The following is a 27,540-nucleotide window of genomic DNA, read 5'->3' as shown; positions in this document are numbered from 1 at the left end:
TAGTTTCTATTATATCCTAAAAAATATACATATTGGAAAGAACAAATGTCGGTGGAAAACAACCATCACAATGGAAAGAGGGAAAAAACTTTGAGATTTCTTCAATCTCTATTTGGGCAAAATGCTTGTTTCTATGCATGAAACTTTTTAACTCAAACGCCTAGATAATTTGTTATTAGTGGTCAAGCCAATAAGAAACCAATTCAGATTTTATGCTGGAAAATTTCCGAAGTTAAATGACATTTACAGAATAAAAATTTCAAAGTCTCTAATGCTGTCTCTTACTGGTATAAAGTCTTCCTATTCAGCCTGGAGCATCAAGGGCAGATGCCCTCAAGATGAATGTCTCCCCAGAAGTGCAGTAGAGACTTTCAGGCAGGAGAATAGCACTGGTGTGAGCAATTAGGGAGGAAGGAGAGGACAGACTGAAATGCACAGTGCTATTCAGCTCTAATGGGGTGGGATGAACGGAGTTCCCCTTCTCTCAGCTACGTCATGTCTCCATGCCTAGTGACTGACCCTCATGAATAGTTCCAGGGGAACAGCTTCAAATAAAGACTCGGAGGCCCATGTGCTAACCGCTTTAGAGCACAGTTTTTGTAAGATCCCTTCTGTTGTAGACTCAGTTCTGATCTTGGAAAAAAAATGTGCCTGCTGACTGTACCAAGTATGTGGAAGTTTCTTGGAATAATCTGTTACAGAGTTCTGTACCTGAGCCCTCTCCAACCAGCACATGTTGGAGTTTCAGCCATTTTACTTCTTTAGCCTTGCAGGGCTGTTTCTGATGGCTGAGGGATATTTTATAACTGGGCAAAGACCATATCTCATGTCGGATGTTAGGAAAAATTTCTTCTCAGAAGAAGTGGTGAGACAGTGGCACAGGCTGGCCAAGGAGGTGTTGGAGTTATCATCTCTGGAGGTGTTTAAGAAATGTGTGGACGAGGCACTGAGTGACATGGTTAGTAGGCATGGTGGGATAGTTTGTGGGCTAGACGATCCTAGTGGTCTTTTTCAGCCTTAATGGTTCCATGATTATATGATTCTGTCAATATCAGCCTGGTAGTTCTTTGCATGTATCTCCTGGAATCCACTGCATTCTATTCTGAGGCTCCTTCAGCAGGGCTGCATTCTTTCTGTTTTATCTTACAAGAAATAAGCTTTTATTCAGACCCCTGGCTACAGATGAGTAAATTCCCTTCCTCAACAGAAAAGGCAATATAAGTGGCTCTGTTGGTGTTTAGGCACATTCTGTCAGCTTCCTTGCAAGGAATGCTAACTCACCTCTCTTCTGTTTTTGGCCCTGAATGTCTGTTCCTGACAAGTGTGCTGTGGGAATGGGTGTTAAATGTTACTGTCACTTATAGTACATGAAAGATGATAAATACTGTGGAGACAAGCTGTGAAGAATGAAGACAAGAAGCTGATGTTTGGTGTGAATGAAGAGGGGGAAGGCTGTGAACAGTGAAATCACATGCTTAGAGCAAAAGGCTAGGACAGTTTTCTTCACTGTAACGTTATGAATGGAAATAGGTAGGAACGTTATACATAACAAATTTGTAGAAGATGATGTTAGTCAAGAGGGGAGGTGGTGAGAGCCTGGAGGAGTATTTTTGGTTATGAATGAGAATAAAACCCTATGTCTTAAATGTAATGCAAAAAGAGGCAGTCAGAATTTCTCAGAGATTAAGCTAAAGGATATGTTAAGGCTATGGATCTGAGGAGCCAGAGAAGAGGCAGGACAATGGTATTTCCATAGTGACGGAGAAAAGGAAAAAATGTCAGAGAGAAAGATGAAGAGTCCTACTCTGACCATGCCACTTTTAAGCAGATGGCTGAAACATGGAGCAGGTACTTTATTTATTTATTTTGCAGATGAAATTATCTAGAATCTGATTATCTGTATAATTATCTGTAAATGAATTATCTGGAAATGACATGAAAAGAAACAGAAACAAGGCCCAGGTGTAGAAGACTTCTGTAGAAAACTAGAGGGAAGAATGAGGAAAATCCTTTGAAAGATACGCTGAATGTGCAGTTAGAGGGAAAAGAGGAGACTCCAGATACGGATGAGTCAAACAAAGGCCATGGAGGGCAGTTTTTCAAGAGGAAAAGTCTTACAGGCAGGTTAGGGAGTGTGACAAAGTTCTGGCTTTTGGCAGGAATAGCATATGAGGGACTTTGTTAAAAATGTGGTTTTGTCATTGGAGAATGAGACGAAGAAGTAAAGAAAGACTTGAGACAGAACTCAATCAGAAGAGTTTTTTTTCAGACACGAGAAAGGTTTGGGATGGTTGGTAGAGGGTATAGGGGAGTCAAGAGCAGTTTATTTTTAAAAAGACTTCTTTACATGGTGAGGCAGAGAATCCTGAGGAAAGTGAAAATTGGGAAGAATAAAGAAGGAGCAATAGAGTACTGGGTGGATCAAGAGATAAGTTTAGGAGAAACTAATGATGAAATGCTTATTTACTTAGAATGAGTCTTGCAGATTATGTGCTCTACATGTCCTGTAGAAGGTGAAGAGAAATCTGAGTTGGGAAGGATTTTTGAAAATAAATTTCAATTTTCGTTCCAAATAAGCTGGCAAAATTCTGCACAATGAGAGAAGCTGGGTTGGGAAGGGTGAAATGAAAGAGGAAAGGAAAAAGATGATTGAAAAGCTGACTTAAAGATAGCCAAAAGTAGTCAGCTCTGGAGATGTAGAATTCATTTAAAGGTTTAGTTTACTGTTGTTATTATTAATGAGGGATGAAGGAGAACTAAAGGAGGAAGAGAGGAGAAGAGAACAAATTGAGGGTGAAGGGAGTTAACTAGACTGAAGAGTGCAGGACTAGTGGAAACAGGAGTTGGGAATGTGCTGTGGATCTGGGGACAGACCTCGCAACAGGAAAGAGGGAAAATAGAAGTGCAAGTAGAAAAAGGCAAGGTCTGGAGAACTCCTGAGCCTGTGGTAACAGAAGGAATAGAAAAGGTTGAGCAGGAGTTACGGAAGAGCTAAACTGTGGAACTAGGTAAACTGGGGAGACAGATGATTGATTCTTATTTATCAAGACAGAGAAGAGAATTCCCATATTAGGCCATTGACCAGACAGATGGAAAAACCAAGCTGATAGTAACACAGTACTTGAAGAGTACAGAGTATAGAGAATGGGTAAAGAAAGCCGGAGAGAAAGGAAGAGAGAGCAAGCAGTCTAAATTTGTTAGAAACTGTGAAAATGCTTGCAATTTGTAACACTTTTAATTAGGATAGTTTTTTTTCATAATGGAGTTGTAACTTCTGATATTTCTGCAGATAATACTGTTGTCTTTATGAGCTCAATCACAATGGCTTACTTTTCAATGTTTAGTGTAATGTTACTCATCAACTTTTCATGTGTCCAGAATTCAATTTGTCCATACTTGATATGCTGAAATGTTTTTCTATGGGCTCCCAATAGCATTTCACCAGAATGCTATCTCCTTAGCTCAGCAATTGTGATATACCCATTTCTAGAAGATTATTAAAAATATTGAGCTTAGTAAACAATGTATTGACTTAAATAATCAGTGGCTAAGAAACCCCGAGGGACTTCCTGGATCAGTAAATACTGTGAACTAGTAGGAATACATGTATTGAAAGAAACTCTGAAAAGCATTCTTATGAGTGTCAGAATAATGACGATGGCCAACACTGAAATTAGTCCCTCTCTTATTTTCATTTATATAGCTGCATGTAGAAGATAGAGAAACAAAGATAAATAGGACAACAGACATATATATTTATATACACATATGATCTGAAATACAGCAAAAAATACCTACCTAGAAGTAGGATCTACAAGATTTCTCAGCAGGTAAGGATTTACTACCACGGTCCTGAAAAACTTTGAAGCACATTCTTATTTTGAATCTTTACTGGTCTTGTGATTCAGCTGAGATCAACTAATTATTTGCTAAGCCAGACAGACCATGTGTGACAAGTGCCACTGCCATTTTCCAATTAAGAGCTTTTGTTTCTTTTTCCATTAAGAGCACAGAACTTCTCTTCCATTGGATTACCTCCATCATCTAATGTGTTCTTGCAATCCAGCCATTTCTTTACAAAATGAGCTTTCAAATATATTAGAAGTTTAATTAAAGTGCTTTACTTTGATGTTTACTGCTCTCAATTTCTCATGGGCAATTGCTAACGCCTTTTGAGGGTGTGATGCTTATTTATGGACAGGATGTTTGACACTGCTGTATCACTGCCCTTATTTACCACATAGAGAGACTCGGCCTTACTGTGAGGTAGTCAGAACTGGGAAGCTGTTGAAAATCTTCCATGCTTCTCCAAAGTGCAAAAAAAGTTGATGAACTTGGGCAAAGTTGGGCTCCATTTATGTGAGGAAATTAAATGCTACCAGAGAAGGTCCTTGGGCACAGGTACCTGATTATCTGTACTGTTATTGCTGTGAGGGCCTACGAACAGCACGCTTGTGACCCACAGCAAATAACAGCTTTCAGCCAGCTCCTGGACATGATTCAGGAGCTAGCAGCTCCCAAAGGGCAGTTTAGCCTCTTTTGGAGGCTAGGATTGTTTAACAGCACAGAAAGGGCTACTGTATGCCTGTATGTCTCAATGCCAGAGTGCAGACCAGGGTAAATTTAATTATCTCATGTGAGGAAGCCTTACCACACTACACATTACATGCGCCAGGAAAATCTAGAAAACGAGTTTGCCAGTGATACAGTGAGCTGAGTCAGTTGGTGATGGAGGAGGGGACTGCTCCCTTCACAAAAGGACCTGTATCAGGGCAGACGTCATTTCTTGAATCTTCCTTTTTATTATGTCCAAACATTTGTTCTAGAGATGAATCATCATCCTTACTGAGCTTTAGACAAGCTATAAACGTCTTCGTTTTACAGCTCCTGCAGTAAGAAAATATTAAGTAAATGGGCTTGTGGGAAAAATATCACAACAGATTAATGCCATTTTTCTGTTTCTTTTGTATGGCTAGCCATCTCTAGAAATTAAGAGAAAAGTAGCATGGGGTCCGTGATTCCCTATGCAATATTTTACATGATTATTAGTTCTTAAGGGCACTTTGATCTTTTGTAAATTATGTTTATAAGTGCTAGAAGTTTTCACTGCTTTTTCTTCTACCTCTAAGGAGTGCTCAAGGGATGGGTGAATTAACCCAAATTTTCTCTAAACTGTTAATGAGGCCTTAAAAAGTTCACCTGAAGTTTAATTTCTCTTCTGTTGGATTAGGTTGGAAGAAAGGAACTTTTACGTGGTCCTCCCTGCTAAGTGCTTTAACATGGCCAATACCTTCGCTGTATATTGATGAACAGTTTTGTGGTAAATAAAAGCTCCTCAAACACTGACCTGAAGCAAGGGCTCCATCTGTTTACATATATGAGAAAAATAATTTCTAAAATATGAAGGGATAGGATGTTATAAAATGAACAATTCAATGTGACTATTATGTGCTATGTATTGTCTACAGCCTACACAAAAGTGTATCTGCACGCTTGCAAGCATACATACAGTTGTTGGGTTTAGGAAAAGAACAGAGCAAAATGAAATTATATTCTGACAAAGATATTTGAAAATGATGTCTTGATTTTGGGAGTGTCCATCTGTGAATTTCGAAGTAAGGGTATTTATTCATGAGAGAGGATCTCAGCATTCAGTGGAGCTCTCAACCATCAGAAATAGCTCAATCTGGACAAAATACTAAAGCTACCAATTCTTTTCAGAACTTCAGCCGCCTTGTAATTTTTCCAGACAATAAAGCCTGTTGGCTTTATACTTTTTTATGCATTGTATCATAAAAGAACTCAGCTGCTACTGCATTGCAACCTGTTTCTGAGGGCTACTAGTGAAAGAATGGGGCTGCAACTGGACTCACCTGGTTTTATACTGGTGCAACCTGACCAATACCAGTAAGATCAGTGCAACCAGTAGCAGAAATTGAACCTTATTTGCCACTTTGAAGCAGTTATAAACCTTCCTTCCTCCTGGCAGCGAATATTCAAGTCTCTTTTAATAACACTCAGGAAAGCATATCTGAAATTCTTGCCTGCTTAATGTCAAAGCTGCATCTGCTCAGAGAGCTTTATCTATGGAAAAGTGAATAGGGATTCAGATAACCTCTGTGACAGGCCCTTCAACTCTGTGTAGGTTCACAGTGCTAGGAGGCTGGGAAGTTTGGATTAGACTAAATATAAACGTGTTGCTCAGTGCGCTCAGCAATTGATGTGGAGGGGTCAGACTCATGCCAGAATCACGAGTGGAAATCCCTGCTCTGCACAGGCTTTCTGTGGAGGCTGAAATCACTGAGACATCCAGCAGGAAGGCTCGCTGGGTGAGGATCTTGGCCCTCCCTTCCCAGTTGTAACACAGAATAATAATACTTAATTACTGAGTGGGAATAGTCCAAAAATGTCTATGTCAGCTTGGGAGCTGTGAATGCTTTGAGCCTCTGAACCAGCAGTGCAAGACTGCAGCAGCACCTACAGTGCGCAGAGATCAGGTTTACTGACATGGCCACTTCTGCTCTAACACACGTCCATTCTGTGAGCTGCTTAGAAGATGTAAAAATGTATTGGTTTCGACATTTGGAGTTTGATGTGTATTCAACAAATACTACAGTAATAAGGAAAATTAGCAACTACAGAACTAAGAATTCAAAAGTGAATCAGTGGAGACTCTGTATGAAAGATATGTCTTACCCTTTCCAGAATATAACACAAGGATAAAGGCTGTAAATCAGAAAAGAGTAAAGCATCACTTCTATATTTCTTTAGCCTTATGAAGAACACGGAGGAACAGATAATTTCACTTAAGGACAGATGCTGCTGTTTGGTCAGTGTGGTGCACAGTCCCTTCTGCCTGAGCTGAGGGCATTCCTTCAGACTCTCCATCAGGAGATCCTTTCATGCTCAGATGAAACCTCTTCTCACACATGAGGACTCATGTACTTGTGTCTATGAGTCCCACATCCACAGGCCAATAGGAGCCTTAGATTCAGAGGCATCTGGGTGCTTGTAGCAAAGCCCTTTTAAACAGGGATGTTACTCAGAGCAGGATTCTCCAAAGAAGGCAAGGATATGAAATGTGCATTGGTATACCGTAAAACTATGAGTCTGGGTGTCTCTCCTAAAACTGTTTCTTGAAATCTAACATGTCTCATTGTATCTGCATATTTCCAACAAATTTCTGCTAAGTCCTCCATCATTACAGCCTACTTTTGGGAGTATTTTTCTGCATTAAATAGATTTCATTTGATTAAAATCAGTATCTAAAAGTATACAAGAATTTCACTGCTGCTGTTTAAAATATCTGGGGAAAGTTTTTTTTGCATGGTGTTGGTTAAAAAATGGCTTAACTAGGAAGCATAATAGTCTTTTAAAATTATTTTTTAATTTGCAAACTAGGGAGAAGCCAAAAAAACATCTCAAGATATTCATAACGGAAAGTGACAAGGGGAACAATTTGTTCATAAATGAAAAGTAAGTCAGACTTCATATATCTTTCCAAAGAAAAACAAAATCACTTTCCTTGACATTAGCTTTAGCAGTGCAAGTGCTGAGGAATAAGAAATGGCCCTTTCCTTTCCTAGATCTCTGAGAAGTATACAAGATATTTTTTTCCCCCTAGTTTTTATCCTGGGGATTACATTAGCTAGTTCATGTCTTAGGGAAGGCTGGAATTCAAAGCTTGACCTGGATGTATCTGAGTTTTGACAAGAGTGAACACTTTACGTGAACATTCCTGAGTAGTTTGTCAGGCTGTTCATTCCTTGCTGTTCATGCTGCAATGAAAGAAAATAGCTCTGCTCTGTAATAGCAGGAATTATACAGTAGCCTTCAAGACTGGGGCTTTCTGCATATCCATAAAATGCAACATGGCTGTTTAGGTGCATATGTACATGGAGCCTGAAAATGCCTGAGAACATGGACAGCAATGTGGGATCCAGCTTGGCCATCTGCTTCTCTCCCACCAGCTCCAGCCCCAAGGGAGGGCTGCAGAGATAGAATGTGGATGTGTGGAAGAGATGGATTGCAGAGCAGATGGAGATGCACCCATCTGAGTCTGCCTTGTTTGAGAGAAAGGAACATGGGTTAGTGGGTTAGTTATAATCTCAGTGGTCTTTTCCAACCTTAATTATTCTATGGTTCTATAACTCTATGAAAGGAAGCACAGTCACAGAGACCTTGGGACATCCCTGACAACTCCTAATTATCCCTTGTTGTCCTTCTGGCAAGCAATTGGCATGTTTCAGATTTCCTTTGTCTTTGCAGCTGATTTAATCACAGCAACTCCTAAACCTGCTGTTTGGCTGCAGCCTTTGAGGTGAATCTGGGAACACAAAAATCACTGCAAGACAAAACAAATTTCATTTTGTGCCTTGGGAAGCAAAACTGGCAGAGCTGCTAGTCACTGAGTTATTATGGCCTCTGTTATGAACTGGGAGCATGGAAAGGGCAGCTGGAGCATGGGAGGGGAAACATTGCCAACTGCCTCCTCTGGCTGCTGTGGGAGGCAGGCAAACGCTGAAATGAACAACTGCAAAAAGGATGGAGAAGATGAGAAAGTGGCAAAATTCTGAATAGTAAACAGCGTGTAAGGAGAAGCACTACATTCACCTACAGACTGTCTGAAGGACAGGGCCACAGAGATGATGGCTGGAGCATCTCCTGTATGAGGAAGTCTGAGAGGGGATCTTATCAATGCTTATCTAATGAGTGGGAGTCAAGTAGATGGGCCAGGCTCTTTTCAGCAGTAGCCAGTGACAGGAAAAGGGACAACGGGCACAAACTGGAACACAGGAAGTTTCATATAAAATTCTTTACTTTGATGGAGACATGGAATAGGCTGCCTGGAGATGTTGTGGAGTCTTCTCTCTGGAGCTATTTCAAACCTCACCTGGATGCTTTCCTGTGCAAGCTACTGTGGGGAGCCTTCTTTAACAGGTAGCTGGACAGGATGGTCTCCAGAGGTCCTTTTCAACCCCTAGGATTCTGCGATTCTATGATGATCTGGCTAACACAAACCGTGAGATGCTAAGCCTTACCTTTAAGTTATTATCTATATATTGTAATCAAAATAATATATAAGCAATATTATAATAAGATAAATATTTAAGTTCAGGAAAAAAAAAAAACCCAAAAAACTATGAACAGACCCACAGCCCATGCAAAAAGTTCCTTCTGTTAGGAGTTGAACTCAGTGATCCTTATCGAATTCAGTATATTCTGTAATTCTATAATTCCCTGATTAGTGGAATTTTACCTGAGCTGAGATGCTCTCATCTAAGATAAACGTCCAGTGCTAGGAAAAAGATCAAGTGCTGAAGCTCTGCAGGTTCAGAAGTAGAAGTGTTGAGTGCTCAGTTCTACTCTTCTTACATTTTTTTCCTTTCCTCCTCCCTCGAGTTGTTCTTGGTATAAAGCAAGACAGTGGCCAATCTTTTTTCAGTTGATTGTTGGGTGATAGGGACCCTACAGATAGAAGAGCTATCACAAGGTTTAACCTATTTGCCCACTGCAGGTATTTTTTTTTCAGTTGCTGCCAGTGAATTTCAATGAACATTACTTATTTCTCATGACAGAAATGATTTATTGCTCAGTTATTCTTATGCAAATTCAAAGATATGAGAGATAGATTACTACTCAGGGACAACCTGATCTCTTCATGCAGGAGGCTGTTTTGCTTCATACAAAAAGATCTGAGGAGGGAAGAAACTGGCTGCTGGCCTCATTTGTGATAAAAGGGTGGCGTATGCCTCCTCATTAAGTCTAGCATGGCACTCTTACTCAGAGACTTGGGCTGACAGAACTTTGGCTAAAATAAATCAGGGAGCAATGATTTAGCATGTCGGAAGACTTTGCCCTTGCTTACAAAGTGCTCAGGAGAAGAGGGTTTATTTTTGGCAGAGCCCTGTTCTCTGGTTCAAATGTGCAGGCACAAAAAAAGCATGGGAGAACTTTCAAGTTTTGAAACTCACTCCATATTATTAGTGAAACTGCAAAAAATGTAAACACAGACTGATTTAAGTCTGTCTTGATAGCTCCTCTCTGCCCATTGCACAAAACAACTCTCATGTTGCATAACCTGTCTGCAGCAAAGATTAGGGCAGCTGTAATGGCTGATATCCTTCATCATTTCCAGTCAGGAGATGAGCTTTAAGATGAATCAAAGCACTCAGCAAAGAACAAGTAGCACCTTTGCTGCTTTCCCAACTGGGCTGAAGTGTTACGTGGTCTGCTAGCAAGAAGTTTATTCCTGCAGCCTAAGGAGGAAAAATTGTCCTGGCAAAGCATAATACTCGTAAAGCAGGACTTTATTTCTCACAATCTGAGGACACATATGAATCAGATGGATCAAACCTTCCTCATAGCTAAAAGATGAAATTGTTGCCTTACATTAGATGCACAGTTGCTTTTAATGTTTCTTTTTACTGACTGTTCATTCAGCAAGTAAGAGTAGAAGAGCCTGAGATTACATGACCCTAAATTTGCACAGGGGAGGCAGAAATTGGTTTGGAGAGAGCAGGCAGAATCTCTGCACGTGAAACTCATGCAAACATCTTCAAGGATGATGCTGCTACCTGGAGGTTTTGTTCTGCTCTTGCCATGTGGGACAAAAGACTATCAATGTTATGACAAGGCTCGATTCTGATGTTTAAAGAGCCACAAAGTAACACGATGGTGAAATTATTCTACATATTTGGGGCAGCAGGATGGCTGCCTTATCATGCCTCCAGTGGAAGAGAGCAAAAGCATTAGAAAGTTGAAATGTACAGAGTACAGTTTGCAAACTGTGCACATATCAAAAGGCACAATGACATCTAAATAAGGAGAAAAAAGAAAAGAATAGTACATAACCTCATTTTAAGAGCTACAGTATGTGTAAATTTGGCTCAACTTGAACAATGACATTTTTTTTTAATTGACTAGGAATAACCCTTATTCACTTTTTGGAAAAGGAAGCAGGTAAAAGTACCTTTCTAAACTAGTAGTTGTTCAAATATAAATTTCCTGTTTATTGAGATTTCAGCTATACCAAAGTAAAGGTCTCAGAGAGGCTGAGCAAGTCAATCATTATATACCTTGTTAGTATGACAGCCCCCTATGTATTGTTTGACTGGAAATAAAACACAAATACCCCAAATCCCTGCTGTTTCTGCTTCATGGTGCATAAATTTACTGCATGTCACGCCACTTAGAGTTTTGATAGCAGACTACTAACTGGCAGAGCAAAATACACAATCAAACCTTCATTTTCATAAATGAAATAAAAATACACATAGGAAATACAGAAGTGTTTTCATTAGTGATATTTCAAGGGCCAATCACTCAAGTTGGAGACTTTTGCAAGTCATGCTCAACATTTGATTACATATGCAAATGAGTGGATTTTCCAAGTATATGTTATTTTCTACTCTAATTTTAATGATATCCAAGATAATTTTTGTAATAATAAACCCAGCCCAAATTATTCTTGGAGGCATTATGTCCTGTACCTTGTTGGACTGAGAAGGGTGGAGCTTTTGGCCTCTGCCAGCACTGTTACCAGCTGCTGGTGTGCTCCATGGGCTTCCCTTCACAGAAGCAACATTGGATATATACTTCGATATATTAAGACACCAAAATATGTGGCCTCCTATCTCAGCAGCAGACTCAGAATAGATGCTAAAATGAAGTTTAGCTGAGCTGCTTTCTTCAAGCCCTGTGTTTTCCTTTGCCTACCTATTTGCACTGAGGAAACACTGAGAAATCATTGGCAATTTTTTGGGGAGCAGTGAACAGTACAAAAAGGAAAAGAAGGATCTTAACTAAACCTCCTGCTTGAAACTGGCATGTACACCGTGTTAGGCCAGCTGGCAGTTTCGGTAAAAAGAGTAAACAAAGAAGTATCCTAAAGATAACAGTTTCCTATTCCTCACATTCATCACTTCTGGAAATAAGAAACAAAACTGATGACTTTCAGAATTAGATTTCGCAGTTAGATTTTAAGGAAAAGAGAAAACCAGTACTAAGTAGAAAAAATTGGCTAGTATTTTTTGGGTTAAGTTGGATTTTGTCAATGTTATCACTCTCGTTTCCACTGCTACTTACTTTCCTTCTGAAAATTCAGACATCTGTTTGCTTTGTTTCACTGAGCCCAGGAGGTTCCATGATTGAAATCATATCTGGCTTATGAAAGCTGGTCCCCAAAGCGGCTTTTCTGCAACACAAACCAAAACAAAGGAAGAAGAAATAACTAAAGCAAAGAGATAGTGTGTAGGATCCAGTCTGCTGAACCTGAGCACTGAGCTGGTGCTGAAATGCTGTGTGCACTCTAGGCAGTTCTAGAGCACTTGCCAAGTTTCCTGTCTTGTCTGTGGCAAGAATTGATGTGAAGGTTTCCAATGGGAGCTCCTGTCTCTGCACAAGAGATCATCTACATCAGTAGATGCTGTTTGCCCTTCACAAACTTCTCTCTCATTACAAGAAAATCAACCCTATGAAAAAAATGTATAAAAGCAAGTGGGGTGAGAATAAACAAGGAGCCGTATGAGTGTTCATCAATTGTACTAAATGATGGGTGACCTGTTGTTGCTCTTTCAGCTCTAGCTCCCAGGAATTTACAGGAAGGACTTTCCCTGTTGTCAGCAGCTCTGAGGCTGGGCTGTCTGTGCTTGTGATGGAGCTTTCCCTTCTAGCAGTACCTCCGTACCTCCAGCATCTCCCTTCTCCAGGCTAAATGAGCTCAGGCTTTCTCAAAAGTCAAATTCTTAGAAACAATCACATTGTAACTAAGCAGTCAAATGAAAAAGAACATCTTCAATTTCTTTCAAAGTGTTCGAATGAATTTACTTTACTTTAATCAACCTTAATTACATCTGTGGCTCTTTTTTTTTTTTTTTTTTACCAACCGTCAGAATGTAAAATAAGCAAATGGATATGGTAAGTTCCAAATGACTTAGAATTGTTGAATCTAAGCCTTTCCTGGGAACTTGCTGCTTTGTCTTACTTCTTATATAGAAAAGTGAGCCTCAGATATGAACTCACAAAAAATTTAGATCAATAATATGCAACTCCATGTCTGCTACATCTCAGGAGGGTGGCATAATCATCCATCTCAAGAAAGCGAACAGCAGATGGTACAATGCAGATTTGTATGTTTGCACCACTTATTAGTTTATAGAATTAAGAAAGAAGATTTGAAACATTTTGAAAAATATTTTCTCTAGATGTGATAACAAAGTGGTTCTTGTTGCATCTTCTGTTACACATAGACCTCTCTTCAAAGAATTGTGCTGCATAAGTTATTTTCTGAGATAGAATCATAGAATCACCGAATCATTAAGGTTGGAAAAGACCACTAAGATCATTTAGTCCAACAACCCACTTAACCTAAATTTCCCCTGGTATAACTTGAGGCCTTTCCCTCTTGTCCTATCTCTAGTTACTTGAGAGAGGAGATCGATGCTATAATCTCCTTTCAGGTCATTGTAAAGAGTGATAAGTTCTCCCCTGAACCTCCTCTTCTCCAGACTGAACAATCCCAGTTCCCTCAGCCTCTCCCCATAAGACTTGTGCTCCAGACCCTTCACAGCTTCATGGACCTTCTCTGGACATGCTCCAGGGCCTCAGGGCATTGTTCTTGTAGTGAGAGGCACAAAACTGAACACAGTACTTGAGATGTGGCCTCAACAGCAACAAATGCAGGGGGATGATCACCTCCCTGCTCCTGCTGGCAGTACTATTTCTGATACAAGACAGGATGCCATTGGCCTTCTTGGCCAACTGAGCACACTGCTGGCTCACAATCAGCCAAATATCGACCAGCTTCTCCAGGTCCATTTCTTTCATGCAGTCTTCCAGCTACACTGCCCTGGTCCTGTAGATTTTGGTTTTCAGTATTAGAGAGCAATGACTCTTTATTCATATGTAGAGATCTAATTCTCCCTGTCATGATTAATAATTCTGTCTGCATGTAGTACTAGTGCTTGCTATGAAATGGAGAAAGAATTGCAAAATTATAAATTAATACTATATGTACTTAATCACTTAGTAACAGAAGATATGCAAAAGATCTTCCAGTAAAATATTTGACAGTGCTGTTTGCTATCTACTTTGCAGAAAGAGTCAGATCATAAGAGCTACTTTAGGAACACTGGTGTTGCTGACAGAAGGTCCCAAAAGAGGGAGTTTGAGTTTCCAGCTATTTGTTCTTGCCTCTATTTTTTTTTTTTTTTTTTCTGTGCACATTTTTTTTTCCCATTTGAAAGCAAAAGAAAAGGATAACAAAATGTTTGTCTTTTTGACTACACTGATGCATTTGACTCCATTTTACTTAAGAAGACGTATTACAATTTCATTTAGTATGTATGTATGTATTCTTAAATAGAAAAAAAGGGGATCTATGATAAATATCAGATTGGAAGCTCTGGGAACTGAAGGCTCGTACTCATTCAGTCAAGTAAACATGAGTTATTACTGTGTGGTTCTCCCTCCCTCTACCCAATTAAGATGTTCCACATCTTTACTTGAGAAATCCATACAGGCTCGGATTTGTGCTAGGTTGGTGCAGCCCAAAATGGCCACCAGTGTTTTGTGGATGAGGAGATATGGAAATCTGTCCGGGAGGAAATAATCTGAGGCAATTTGGCTGGGAAGAACTTGGATTCAGTGCTACTGCATACCCTGAGCTTCTCAGGACATGCAGGGGCTTATATTTCAATAGAGATCCAAAGCCACCCGCAATGAATACTTTCAAAATCCTCCTCCCTTACCCCTCACCAGGACATGCCACATGAAGGTGCTTAGCTTCACTTATGCAGGAATGTTAAAAACTTAAGCATTGCAAATTAGGATGTCTGATTTCAATTCAACATACATATTTTTCAAGATTATCAGTCCTCTAGAGCTTAATCTTGAGCAAACCTATTGACTTCAATAAAGCAGCACTGACCAGAATAGAATCTGACATTAGTATTTTTGATTTTCTAAGATTTTCCTTAAAGAGAAAAAAAAGACGAGAAATTTGAAACACTGAAGCACTCCTATCTTATTTTAGTTGCTATAAATAAGAAATTATATTCTAAACTTAGTTTCAGTTGGTTAAGTAATGGCAGGGAACCATCAACACTTTTGTTCTCAAAGTAACCAGTGATAATTTACAGCTACAGTGAACAATCAATATTCAGGAAGTGACTTCATTTTGCGTAAATTGAAATCTTTGACTTGCTAAGGACTGATAACTTGATCTGAAATAGACTAGAAGGGGTAGTCCAAATTTGTTACTTAAAAGCAGTAAATATAGGGTTAAGTTAGTTCACATGGACAGACCACTCTTTTCTAACACATTTATAAATGACCTGTCTGAACAACTTACGTGCCATTTGTAGCACACAGTTCATACATATAGCATACAATCACCCATGATTAACAGTGTTTCAGGCATCTTGCATCTCACAAACACCAGGTGTTAGGAGTCCTCACAAACTGGATTTCTTCTCTTAAAAGTTTCCACTGTCAGATCACTTATGACTTCGCCCATTTTCAGCTGGTATTTTGTCAGCTGGATATCTATTTTGGGATGAACGTTTAAAGAAAATGCCACATAATATTGGATTTGAAAATGTAAGTTGTTTCCACTCATTAGAAAAGCTTGGGAACGTATAAATACATTTCTAAATTTAGTTGTTCCGGTACCTCTCCCAGCATGTGTTTCACTGTAATCCTCACTGGGAATATTACAAAGAGGCATTTCATGATAACTTCTTGGAAATTCTCTAAACATATGTGAACAGAGAGTTCCTGCTCAAATCATTTCAAGATTTGTGAACTGAACTTCCTAAATTCCCAAAGGTAAGTTTGTTGAAAAAAAATAAATGTCCATCACTTGTCTTTTCAAGCACAAGGCAGTAAGAACTGGGTGGTGGATATATTACTTGCCGGTAGGACAGAAGACATTGGTCTTGCAGATCTACAGTCCTCCAGTAACAAAGACTCACTCCCTACAGATGTCTTGCACTGGTTTGGATGTAGATTTGTGCATCCAGAAACAAACTCCTAGCAAGATTTTCCTATCTGTGGGGTTAGAGTTCATCAGTTCACAGCTGCAAACTGGAGAAGAGGCTTAGTATTAAGAAAGCCCATCACTGTGAAGAGGCATAAACTCACCCCATATAGTTTTATAACGCTTCTCTGCTTTTTCTTTTTCTTTTTTTTTTTTTTCCCCACTTGGCACATGATTTGTAATGTATTGGATTAGAAAATGTATCTTAAACTGACAGAGCAGTTCCTTGAAAATCCACACTGATAAACTAGCATTTTCTGGGCCTCTGGCGCAGGCATAAAGTCTCCTAATTTTAGCTGAGATTCAGTGTTTCATGGCTTCAGAGACCTATTCTTTGTTTCTTTGTAACTGACTGAAAGAAAAAAAGAATTGCAGCCTCCCAGAAAAAAAAACAAGAAAAGAAAGCATCATATGGATCTTGTCATGCACTTCATTCCCTTAGGTAGGGTCTTACTGTGTCAGAGTCTCTGGTTTAATAATAATACTGCAATCTTATTCTGTATGTTTTCTGGCTTGACAGGGCCTTTGCTGATTAATGTTGTCAGAGAGAGATGTGCTGAAAAACACCTTCTAATGCATTACATGGAAGGCTCAGTCTAACAGATGTACAAGTTCAGTTTATTGTCATGTTCTTTTACCAGGAAAAGTCAAGACTTTGGGCTAAATCAATGATGTAATTTGTTTAATGCGGAGTTTGATTTTGCTCAAGTCAGACCTTGCCAGTCTTCTCTTTTTCTGATGCATGCTAATAAGTTTCTTTTGTTTCTTTTTAAGTTTCTGATTTCCTTTTTTTTTTTTTTTCTTTCTTTCTTTTTTTTTTTTTTTTCTAGATTTGCTGCTCCTGCTGTGAGTGAGTTTCTTGAAAGATATTTATGCATAAAGTAAATTCTTTCCTGTCTGGTCTGAATGAAAATATCTTGCAGTTTCTCCTGACTTTTTCAGAAGTATTTTGATCTTAATATTTCATGTACAACAGAAGTTTCGCAACTATCAAGCAGGTGAATTTGCTTTGATGAAATCAAATCTTTTGTTATGAGATATGGAAATACTCTGCTGCCGTTGTGAAAAATATAAAGACACTTAGAGTTAGAGCAGGAATAAAATCTGCAAAAGATCTGAAGAGAGCATTACATCCTTGCATAACAGAATTTTATTTGGAAATACTGATTGCAATATTGAAAGGTCCTAATCTTGAATATGGACAACAAATGTGTCAGTAGTAATTTGCACTGAATTCCTAATTATTAAGAAATCATGTATATGTGGTTTTCCACAAATTGCGTATTTTGCACACACGTTTTCCTTTGTGGAACTACTGCATGTTTATCCCTGTGCTGTTTACAACCGATCAGAAATGCTGCTTCCTGAAGGAAGGTGTGGCCCATGAAAGGTCCCATGCTGCAGCAGGCACCAGCAGGAGGAGGAAAATTGGAGAGAGACCATTGGAAACTGATCACCAACCCCATTCCGCACACCTGTGTCCCACTGAGGAGATGGAAGAGTCAGGAGTGAAGGAGCTTTTCCTTCTTTTCCTCTCCCAGTGTCCTGTTGAGGAGGGAGAGAGGGTAAGCAGCTGGATGGGTATTTGGCTGCTGTATAAATTTAGCCCACTACATCTAAACATGTATTATGCAGAATTTGTTTGAATTGACCTCTATTTACTTTATTTTTCCTGCTTAGGTGTTGAAGCTCAAAGCATTACTTTTTGGCAAAGCTGAATTGAGAATGTATTTCTCTCCTCTGTGTCTAGCTATCATTCTGAGAAGAACTTATCACTTAAATATCAATTAAGATATAGGAATAGAAAACAGAAGGAACACTAAAAAAGATAAGTCTTGTCTCCAAATCTGGAGAGGCATACTGTAGGCTTAATAGAATAATGATGTAGCTGTAAACAGGTGATCATGTAGGTCAAATTAATCTCTGAGCTACATGAGTTTTAATGAGAGAAGTCTGCTTTCCCCAGTGCTCAGCTCTCTGAAGAACCTGCACTAGCTCACAATTGCTGTTTGTTGGCTTTGCTGGTTGGCAAAGCACCGCGGTCAGTGCCTGAATGGACACTCTCCATATGAGCATCATGGCACATCAACCATATCTGTGGGAGTTTGTTTTCCTGGGGCTTGAGAAGAGCTGAGACCTCACCTTTCACTGCAGGCAATATTTGTTGGAATGCAATTCTTTGCATAGTCTTGCACTACTATCTGCATGAAATGGATCCTCATTTCTGCTTTCTCAGTGTCTTCAGAAGTGTTTGATGGATCCCTCTCCTGCAGCTCATGGCAGAAACAACTTCACATACCTCGGAAGTTTTGCCTGAACAGCTCATCAGCTATGCTGAATTCATCAGGGAGTATGGAACAACCTGTGTGCATGCATAGAGAGAAGTAGTGCTGAAAACTGTTTGTCTGAGTGAATAATCTGGAGTTTTCCCTTTGGCTGGTTCTAGCCTGGTCCTGTGGATGGAAGACATTAGATGTTCTCCCAGAGGGCATCCTGGGGCTGCTTTCAGCAGCACGCGCCCTGCTGCTGTGCGTGTTCTGCTCCTGCGTCACTGCATGGAGAATAAGGACAGCTGAGTTGTTCCTGGCTTGGACTAACACACTAATGCAAATGCACCACAGGCTGTACGTGAGCAACTCTTCTGAGTTGCCAGAAGAGCTTTTGGTTTTGCCATGTATGCAGCTATGACTCAGTTGAAAGAGTTTTGTTTTTTGTGTCCTACTTTTATATTTTTAATACCCATCCTCACAGACAAGAAGGCTGTATTTATTTGACTCTCAGAGGTGATCAAGACTGAAAAGGAAAGCACATGCTGTTTTAATTCTTTCTCCCCTTTTAAAGCCTGAAAATGTTTGTGTATAATCAATGGATATCAAGATGTTACAATCACAATATAATCAAGAGAGTTAGACTAAGTGGACAATGATAACAAAGGAGAATAAAATAGAAGGCTTACCCTTTGGATGGGCTCACCACAAAACACCAATAGAGGCAATCTCCAGAAGAGATCCTTCCCCTCTGGTAGCCAGCTCTTAAATAGGTCTAGGAGGGGTGGAGCCAGGCTCCACCCCTTCCGGCAGCACAGGTGAATTGCCTTCACCTGTGCTCCTCTGGCTGGCTCATGGCTCGCCTCAGGTGATCAATCAGAGGTTCAGGCTGTGACTCAGTAGTTCCCATACAGTTTGCTTGTTCTGTGGGGAAGGAAACAAGAGCTTTGTAACAACTAGATAAAAGTTAGCAGAAACTGTCATGAGAAGTGATTTGTTCTACTGTCTAAGTTCCCTTTATAAGGGGAACTTTATAAAGGGTGGTGAGGTGCTGGCACAGCTGCCTAGAGAAGCTGTGGTGCCCCATCCCTCAAGGCCAAGTTGGATGGGGCCCTGTGCAGCTGAGCTGCTGGGTGGCAGCCCTGCCCAATGCAGGGGGGTGGGAGTGGGTGGGCTTGGAGGTCCCTTCCAAACTAAGCTATTCTATGATTCTGTGAGTAAAGCGTCCTCTTTCAAAGCATTTAATGTGATCTGGACAATTAGAAAATCACCACAGGTTAGTGTTATGGTTTCTATCAGTCGAAAATGTGGTACATGGAAAAAATGATAGGGATTTCCTACCATTTTACAGATTTACTCAGTACTTCTGTATATTGAAGAAATGCTTCCTTAAGAAATTTTTCTTTAGAGATTTCACTGCTTTTGCCTAATTTTCTCTGTGTAAACTCAATCAAGAGTCACAGAAGAACCTTCATAAAAGCATGCTTGTGTTTTTCTGTCTTATGTCCTGGACATACCCCCATAAACCACAAACCATATAGCATATTTGGAAGTAGGGTCAGTGGTGTTTTGTCAGCACCATAGGGCTCTGCCATCAATCAGAAAACCTTGTTGTAAGAAGAGTTTGCAGGAATCCAATGCATCCCCTCAGCCTGCTGTGCTGGGTGTCCGTCACATGGCACACTATTGGCAAGATGTTGACACTGTCATTTCTCACAAAGTTGTAAGTGAGCTACGAGCCAAAAGCAGATAAAGAGACAAATTAGCTCATGCAGCAAATAGCAGTATGCCCATGATCATCCTTCCCTGCCTAGATAGTGGAAAGACTGGAGCAATACTTCCAAAAAACTACTCATTATTATTTAAATTTCTCAACACGGCAGTTTTGAAGTGTGGTTGCATAATATTTGTGCAATGTTGTATTAAGAGAAGTGCTTATCACAGACCTGAGACCTCAATTTGGAAAAATAATGGTATCACATGTTTGATTAATGCTCTTCTCCAACACTGATCAACGGCAGTGTAGTGGGAGAAGCGTGGGTTTCCTCAATCTGCCAACAAGAAGGTCTTTCAAGCACGCCAAGAAAACTGCTACTGTTTGTGCCCAGTCCCTAGTCCTGCAAGCTGTTCTGTGCGGGTGGACCTCAGCAGTTTGCAGAGTCCTGGTGAATTTGTTGACTACAAAATGGAGAATTCCATGGCCCAAATGCAGTAAATCCCTTCTCCTCGGAAAATGGGATTCAGATTCCTCTGAAGGACAACTCAGCCTACTTGTATGCAAATTGAGTCGTTGCTAAAAAGGTTGGATTTGGTGCTCCTTAAAAAAGGCACAGCTAGAATATGTATTTTACACACATTTACTTCGCAAGCTGAAATTCAAAGAAAGATGTGATGGAAGGATGAATTTCAAAGCAGATTTTGCCATGTCAGAACCATATAATATGTGTGTCCTGCTTGATAGCCAAAGCTTAAATTGTCAGGGTGAGAAGAGCTCAGGATATCTTCTCAGTTACATAACATAGCTTTTATTTGTAGGAGCAGCATAAGTTGAATGGCTGAGGAGCCAAAGCTATGGGTCAGGGGCAATGTGTGCTGCTAAGCACTGTTGGGGCACAGAAAGGGTAATTAAAAGCTGTGTTGAAGCTGGACCACAAAAGAGGCCATGAAAGACGGACATAGTTTGGCATTTGTATGTGTGCTGGTGTCTGACATTCCTAGGCTCTGGGTGGCTTGGCAAGATCAAGAGCAAAGTGAAAACTCTGAGGGTGCTCATTTGAATTGGACAAGAATCAGGGGAATAGAGGCATGGCCATTTCCACCTTTCTTTCTCTTCTTAGTGGAAAATGGGATTGGACTGGTCAGTGTGTGAAAAGAGAGATGGAAACCTTCCTTTCCATTGAGAGGGACCTGATTGAAACCTTTTGGTTCAGGGCTTGCATGAGGCTGAGCTTTGCAGTCCTGAGCACCAAGGGAAGCTCTAAAACCTGTATATACTCCTAGGGTCCTCCAGAAACCATGTGGACAGTGCATTTTAGAGGTTGTACCTAAGTCTGTTATGAAGAACCATTATCCGTATTTCCTTGTGTAAAAGATGTATAGAACATCCAGTAGAATAACTGCATTAAACTACTCCAAATTTATTGTATTACAGACTTCCCTATTCTAATATGAATTAGATGCTTTAACTTCTGTTTTCATTCATATTACCAGGTGTATCAAATTCACTGTTCTATTAAACAGACACTATAAATAGTGAATATAAAGTAATATCTCCAAAAGTACATATTTTTTAAAGGTAAGATTTAAGAAAAAATGAGAAAAGAAGTATTTCAAGTATTGAAGAAAAGGGAAGGTGGAATATTTTGTTTGCAAACATCTGTATATTTTTTTTCCTTATTTGCCACACAAGTGTTACAGGAAAATGTGAAAAATAACAATCACCATAAATATACTACAGACAACACAAATACACTACAAATGGTTGTGAAAGCAATGATTTTTTGTTTCTTCAAGTCAGGACTGGAAAAATATGCATTAAAACATGGGTTATTTACAGTGCTCTAAAATGATTTTTCCCCAGATTTTTAAAAAGTTTTTGATACATTTCCCATTTGAACTCATCACATTCAATTATTAAAATGTTTTTTAAGTTCTGTTAATATAAACATACCAGTTCCTATGCTGTAAATTAAATTCTTATTTTATTTCTATGTATGCGTTGTCTTTTACTGTAATGCCAAAGGTTGCTCTCGTCTAATGGCTATAATGAAAGCTTTTACTGCTAAATTAAAATAAAATGAGTTAATGGGTACCTAGTGCCTTGTTCTAGTTAAAATGTGCATCAATTTGCAATGACCATTGCTTTGGGATTATAGTAAGTGTTTTATCTTAGACAAAATGTAACGAACGGTGTGAAATCTTGCTTTTGAAGTACTTAATCTGCTCTTCTGCAAATCTATTTCTGGTTTATTTCATTTTCTAATACCTTTTCTGCCCTTTAACAAGTAATGTTGAAATTTTCCATGGTAGGTGATTGCTTCAGATTGATTCTTTTATAGTGTTGTTGAAAATAGTTCAGACATTGAGAAAATGAGGGTAAGAAAAAATGGGTATATATATACATGCATATTCATTTTCTTTTTTATGATGTGAAACAGCAATAGATTTTTCCAAGACTACGTTAAAGATCAAGAAATATCTATCACTATTTGCAAGTAAAATATTACACTTTCAGAATTTTACTTTTGCAAGAATTGTGTGTGGATAGCTTTTCTGTCATGCACTGAAAATTGGAGTTTTTGATAAGAGTTTTTGATAAGTTTTGATGAGTTTTGATAAGTGTTTGATAAGAGTTTTGTGTGTCTTGGTAACCCTGTCTTTGGGAAAAAAATACAGCAGGCACTGTGCACCCCTGCACTAAACTCAAGACATACAAATATTTGCAAATGTACAAATGGACTCAGACAGTGATTTGTACTTGTGACCCACAAAAGCAGAGGTCCGTTTTGAAGCCTTGCAGCTTCACTACCAAAACCAAATATGATGCTCTTACAGCTATAGACACCTGTGACACCCAGGACCAAGACCCACAGGAAGAAACCATACTGCAGGGAATATCGTAAAAAGAAACACTGTGGACTTGTAGTGGGTGACTCTCTATTAAAAGGCACTGAGGTGCCCCTCTGCCAGAGTCTCAAGAGGTTTGATGCCTCCTGGGGGACAAGACCTGAGACTTTGCCAGGGGAGAGCCCCTGAGAGTTTGTCAAGAGCACAGACTGCTATCCACTATTGTTCTTCCACAGGGGCATGAACAGTGGAAGCTGGAACACTGTCAGAATGAAAAAAAAGCCCTGGAAGTGCAACTGAAGAACTGAGTGATCTTCTCTTCAATTTTGACAGCTGGAGGAAAGAGAGAAGATACATAATGCATACGAGTTCCTGGCTGTGTGGCTGGTGCCAGCACAAGGGTTTGGTTTTTATGACAATGGGACTTTCTGTGAAAATATAACCTGTTGAGGAGGGATGGGATCCACCAATCTAGAACAAGCAAGGCAATCTTTGGAAGCAGACTGGACAAACTAGTGAGGTGGGCTTTCAACTGAAAGTCTTGAGGGTGAGGTCCAAAATGGCAGTGCTCATGCCATTACAACTGACTGGGAAAGAAGGCAGGCCAACCAGAACAGTGACAAATATTCTTTAACTCCTTCCTGAGACGTGAGCCAGAAGGTCAGCCACTGCAAAAGTGTGTATAGATATGGAAGATCCTCCTGAATCCCTCTAGAGAAACCTGCATCCTCTGCTCCCTTTTCTTCTCTGAAGTGCCTATATACCAATGCATGCAGCATGAGGAATAAACAGGAAGAATTAGAGAACTTTATGGTTGCAGGGCCATGACCTCACTATGACCATGGAGACATGGTGGGACAACTTACATGACTGGAATGCTGTCACGGATAGCTATGTCAGTTTTAAGAAAGAGAAACCAGCAAGGTGAGGTGATGGAGTTGCACTTAATGTGAGAGAGCAAAGGGAATGTGTTGAGCTCTGCCTAGGGATGAATGATGAACGAGTGAGAATTAAGGGGCAGGCTAGTATGGGTGACACCACTGTGAGCGTTTACTATAGGACACCTGATCAGGACATGGAAGTTGATTAGGTTTTCTATCAACAGCTGAAAATAGCTTCACAGTCACAGGAACTGGTTGTGACAGAAATCTTCACAACTCTGAAGTTTGATGGAAAAACAGCACTGCCAGGCACTCACAGCCCAGGAGATTCCTGCAGTTCATGGAAGATAACTTTCTGACACAGGTGGAAAGAAGCTATGGAGCAGAGGTGTCTTGCTGGACCTTGTTCATACAAACAAGGATGGACCAGCTGGGATTGTGAAGGGTAGGGGCAGCTTTAGATGTAGCAACTATGAGATAGCAGAGTTCCAAATCCTACATGAAAGAAACAAGGCAATAATTGGGATTGTGACCCTTTACAACTGTCTCCCATACCATCATCATTGGTAAGCTTAGGAAGTAAAGGATAGACAAGTGGATGGTGAGGTGGACTGAGAACTGGCTGACTGGCAGAGATCAGAGGGCTGTGATCAGCAGCATAAAGTCTGGTTGTAGGCCAGCAGGTTGAGGGAAGTGATCCTCCCCCTCTGCTCTGCCCTGCTGAAGCCACTTCTGCAGTGCTGTGTCCAGATGTTGAGAGGCCTGGAGCATCTCCCTTACAAGGAAAGCCTAAGAGATCTGGGGCTGTTCAGCCCAGAGAAGAGAAGACTGAGGTGAGATCTTATCAGTGCTTATAAATATGGGTGGAAGTCAAATAGATGAAGCCAGGTTCTTCTCAGTGGTGCCCAGTGACAGAACAAGAGGCAACAAGCACAAACTGGAACATAGGAAGTTCCATACATGAGGAAAAACTTTGTCACTTTGAGAGTGACAGAGCACTGTAACAGCCAGAGAGGATGTGGAGTCTCCTTCTCTGGAGATATTAAAGACACCTGGATGCTTTCTTGTGCAAGTTACTGTAGGGAGCCTTTAGCAGGAGGTCAGACTGGATGATCTCCAGAGGTCCCTTTCAACCCCTATGATTCTGTGATTGTGTTATTCTGTGATTCAAATTCAGATACTTATCCACTGACGCTGCAGTTGTTACAGAGCTTTGTGCAGACTTTTTGATGGGAAAAGTAGTGAGCTGATTTTTTATGCCTGAATTTATGGAAATACATGAGCACTTAGGTACATTTGTAATCTGCAATCGTTTTTTTTTCCTGTAAAAATAAGTTGGCAAATAAGATTCAAACTTTTTAAAAAGCCTCTGTTCAAATACAGTAAAAGAACCTTGGATCTTAAGAAAATATTTGTATTAGCTAACAAATGACTGTAAACAAACACATCTAGCTGAATTATTTATTTATATCTGGGAAATTAGTCATTTCTTTGATGAAATTATATATGAGCTATCATATTCATTAGTCTAACAGTTTTGTGGCTGGATGAAACATTATCTAGCAATGTACCAGACAATTGTTTGTCCATCAGTGGATCAATATATTATTTACAATATGGCTTTTTTGGGCATTATTTGACCATTGGTAAACATGTTGTTTAGAGAAGTCACAGGAAAATTTGTGCTCAATAATATTTGGCTGGTGTCAAGATTATTCTATACAGCAATACTGAAGAAACAAATGGAGTCTTTAAATTCTTGGTCTGCAGGTTTGTTTGTTGTTTTTTGTTTATCAGAGCTCAGAATTGGACTCAGCGCTTCAGATGTGTCCTGTCAGTGGAATCACAGAATTGTTTAAGTTGGAATGGACCCTTAAAGGTCATCTGGTCCAATTACAATGTCATGAACAGGGACACCTACAGCTAGACCAGGTTGCTCAGAGATTGGTCCATCCTGATCTTGAATGCCTCCAGGGATAGGACATCCACTATTTCTCTGGGCAACTTGTTCCAGTGCTTCACTATCCTTCTGGTGATTTTTTTTTTTTCCTTATATCCAATCTAAATCTCCTCTCTTTTAGTGTGAAAGCATTTCCCCTTGTCCTATCACAGCAGACCCTGGTGAAGAGCCTGTGTCCTTTTTTTTCTGATAGTCTCCCAGTACTAAGTAGAGAGGAAAGATCACCTTTTTCCATCTCCTGTTGATGTTTTTCTTTATGTTACCAAGGATGGCATTGGCCATTTTTTTTGCCATGAGAGCATGTTACTGGTTCATGTTTTCCATCTTGTCAACCAGAAACCCTATGTCCTTTTCTGCAAAGCACCATTCCAGCTGGTTGATCCCCAGCATGTACTGATGCCTGTTACTCCTTCACAGTGGCAGGACTCAGCATTTCAAATCATCTCCCCCAAGGGAAGGAGCCCATTGCATGACTGCCCTCTACTTCATGTGTGATAGTGCGCACAGTCTTGACTGAGCCATACTTGTCAAGTTGTTACACAAGACAGTGGGGAATATGAAAATCACATTCTTTCACAGTCCTACAATGTGTCATACACTCTGGTCCTACCTCCTGCCTGTGCTTTGCCAGTGGGAGTTCACTGAACCCATAACAAGCTGCCAAGGATCACTAACAGAGAAGCTGGGGGATGGCTTTGGATGGAAGATGCTTTCCTACTCTGCTTCCCTTCCTCCCATCATCCAGCAACTGAAGAGCTGCAAGCAGCCCCACCACCTAGGGAGCTCCACATCAGCAGAATAGAGATTTCCTCACTCTGATCCTCTGAGACCAGTCTGTATGGTTCACTGTTTCAAAGAAACTCCAGTTTGCTGTAATCTTTTACCTATTAATTTAAATTTGTATGGATGGGTTAACACTGCTTAACCCATTTCATTATTTCTTTTTTCCCCCAAAACCACTTAGACAAGAATTTACCTCAATTTTTATTTACAATTCATGGCTGGGTTTAGTCAGGAGTCTGAACCTATTGCCTAGGTCTATGAGGCAAGCTCAAGAAATTGCACTTGATAAAAACTTCCTTAAAGGTTTAAGAGTTACACAGGTGGGACTCTTCAGAAGATGTTTTCATGGGTTTGTTTCTTTTAAGGTGAAACATGATTGATTTATGAACATTTCTTATTCCTTAACCCTCTGCCCAGGAGGTCTCCAGGCTCTTCCTTCCTTCTGGCTCCCAAGCCTTTGGGTACCCAGCCATTCTCAGCTCTCTCCTGGGCAGATCCTACTGTAATCCTGTTTTGCAATCTCTGTCCTGGTGCTCAGCACTTCCACTACTATATTCCAGTTAAAATCTGCTAGAAAAAATTCAGACAAATATCTGTTCTAAATATCTTCTGGAATCCCCATTATTGTTCATTTGTTCATGTTAGGTTCTAACTTGCATATGAGTATCTGTTGTGAAAGGCTGCCAGTCATTTCAGGATGGATTATGGCAGTCACTCAAATGATTTACAATTACCTCTATGTATGTCTATAAATTTAAAAACAATAACAGCTGAATTCTAAAATGTAGCATCTTCTAACTCACAGTAAATAGGACCTCTGTCAGGGTCAAGAACATGCAAGGAAAGGGGAAGGCATTTTTCAGCTCCTCTGGTTTCATAGAAATGATAGCTAACTCATAGTTACGGAATAAATTTGTATTTAAAAAAAAAACATAATGAGATAGTTGAATTCACTACTTAACTTTTGGTCTTTTTATTTTTCATTAAGCCTTATTAGTCTTTTTTTTTTTTTTTAGTTAAAAATATTGATTTTAGATTCACAAA

The 27,540-nt window shown here is 39.9% G+C and overlaps 1 long non-coding RNA gene across 2 annotated transcripts; it reads left to right on the top strand.

Moving 5' to 3' along the window:
• Positions 1 to 1,568: 1,568 nt before the first annotated feature.
• Positions 1,569 to 19,034, top strand: LOC122179097. Of its 2 annotated transcripts, XR_006178535.1 has the most exons (4): positions 1,569 to 1,848; positions 7,402 to 7,476; positions 16,870 to 17,037; positions 17,392 to 19,034. It is a non-coding gene; the product is annotated as an uncharacterized LOC122179097 (long non-coding RNA). The 2 variants fall into 2 exon arrangements; XR_006178534.1 differs by having other exon boundaries at positions 16,870 to 19,034.
• The last annotated feature ends 8,506 nt before the right edge of the window (positions 19,035 to 27,540 follow it).

Source organism: Lagopus leucura, unplaced genomic scaffold (assembly GCF_019238085.1).
Source record: "Lagopus leucura isolate 7727_CA_CO unplaced genomic scaffold, USGS_WTPT01 Super-Scaffold_100002, whole genome shotgun sequence".
Classification (NCBI taxonomy): Eukaryota; Metazoa; Chordata; class Aves; order Galliformes; family Phasianidae; genus Lagopus; species Lagopus leucura.
This window is presented reverse-complemented; position numbering and strand designations above follow the sequence as displayed.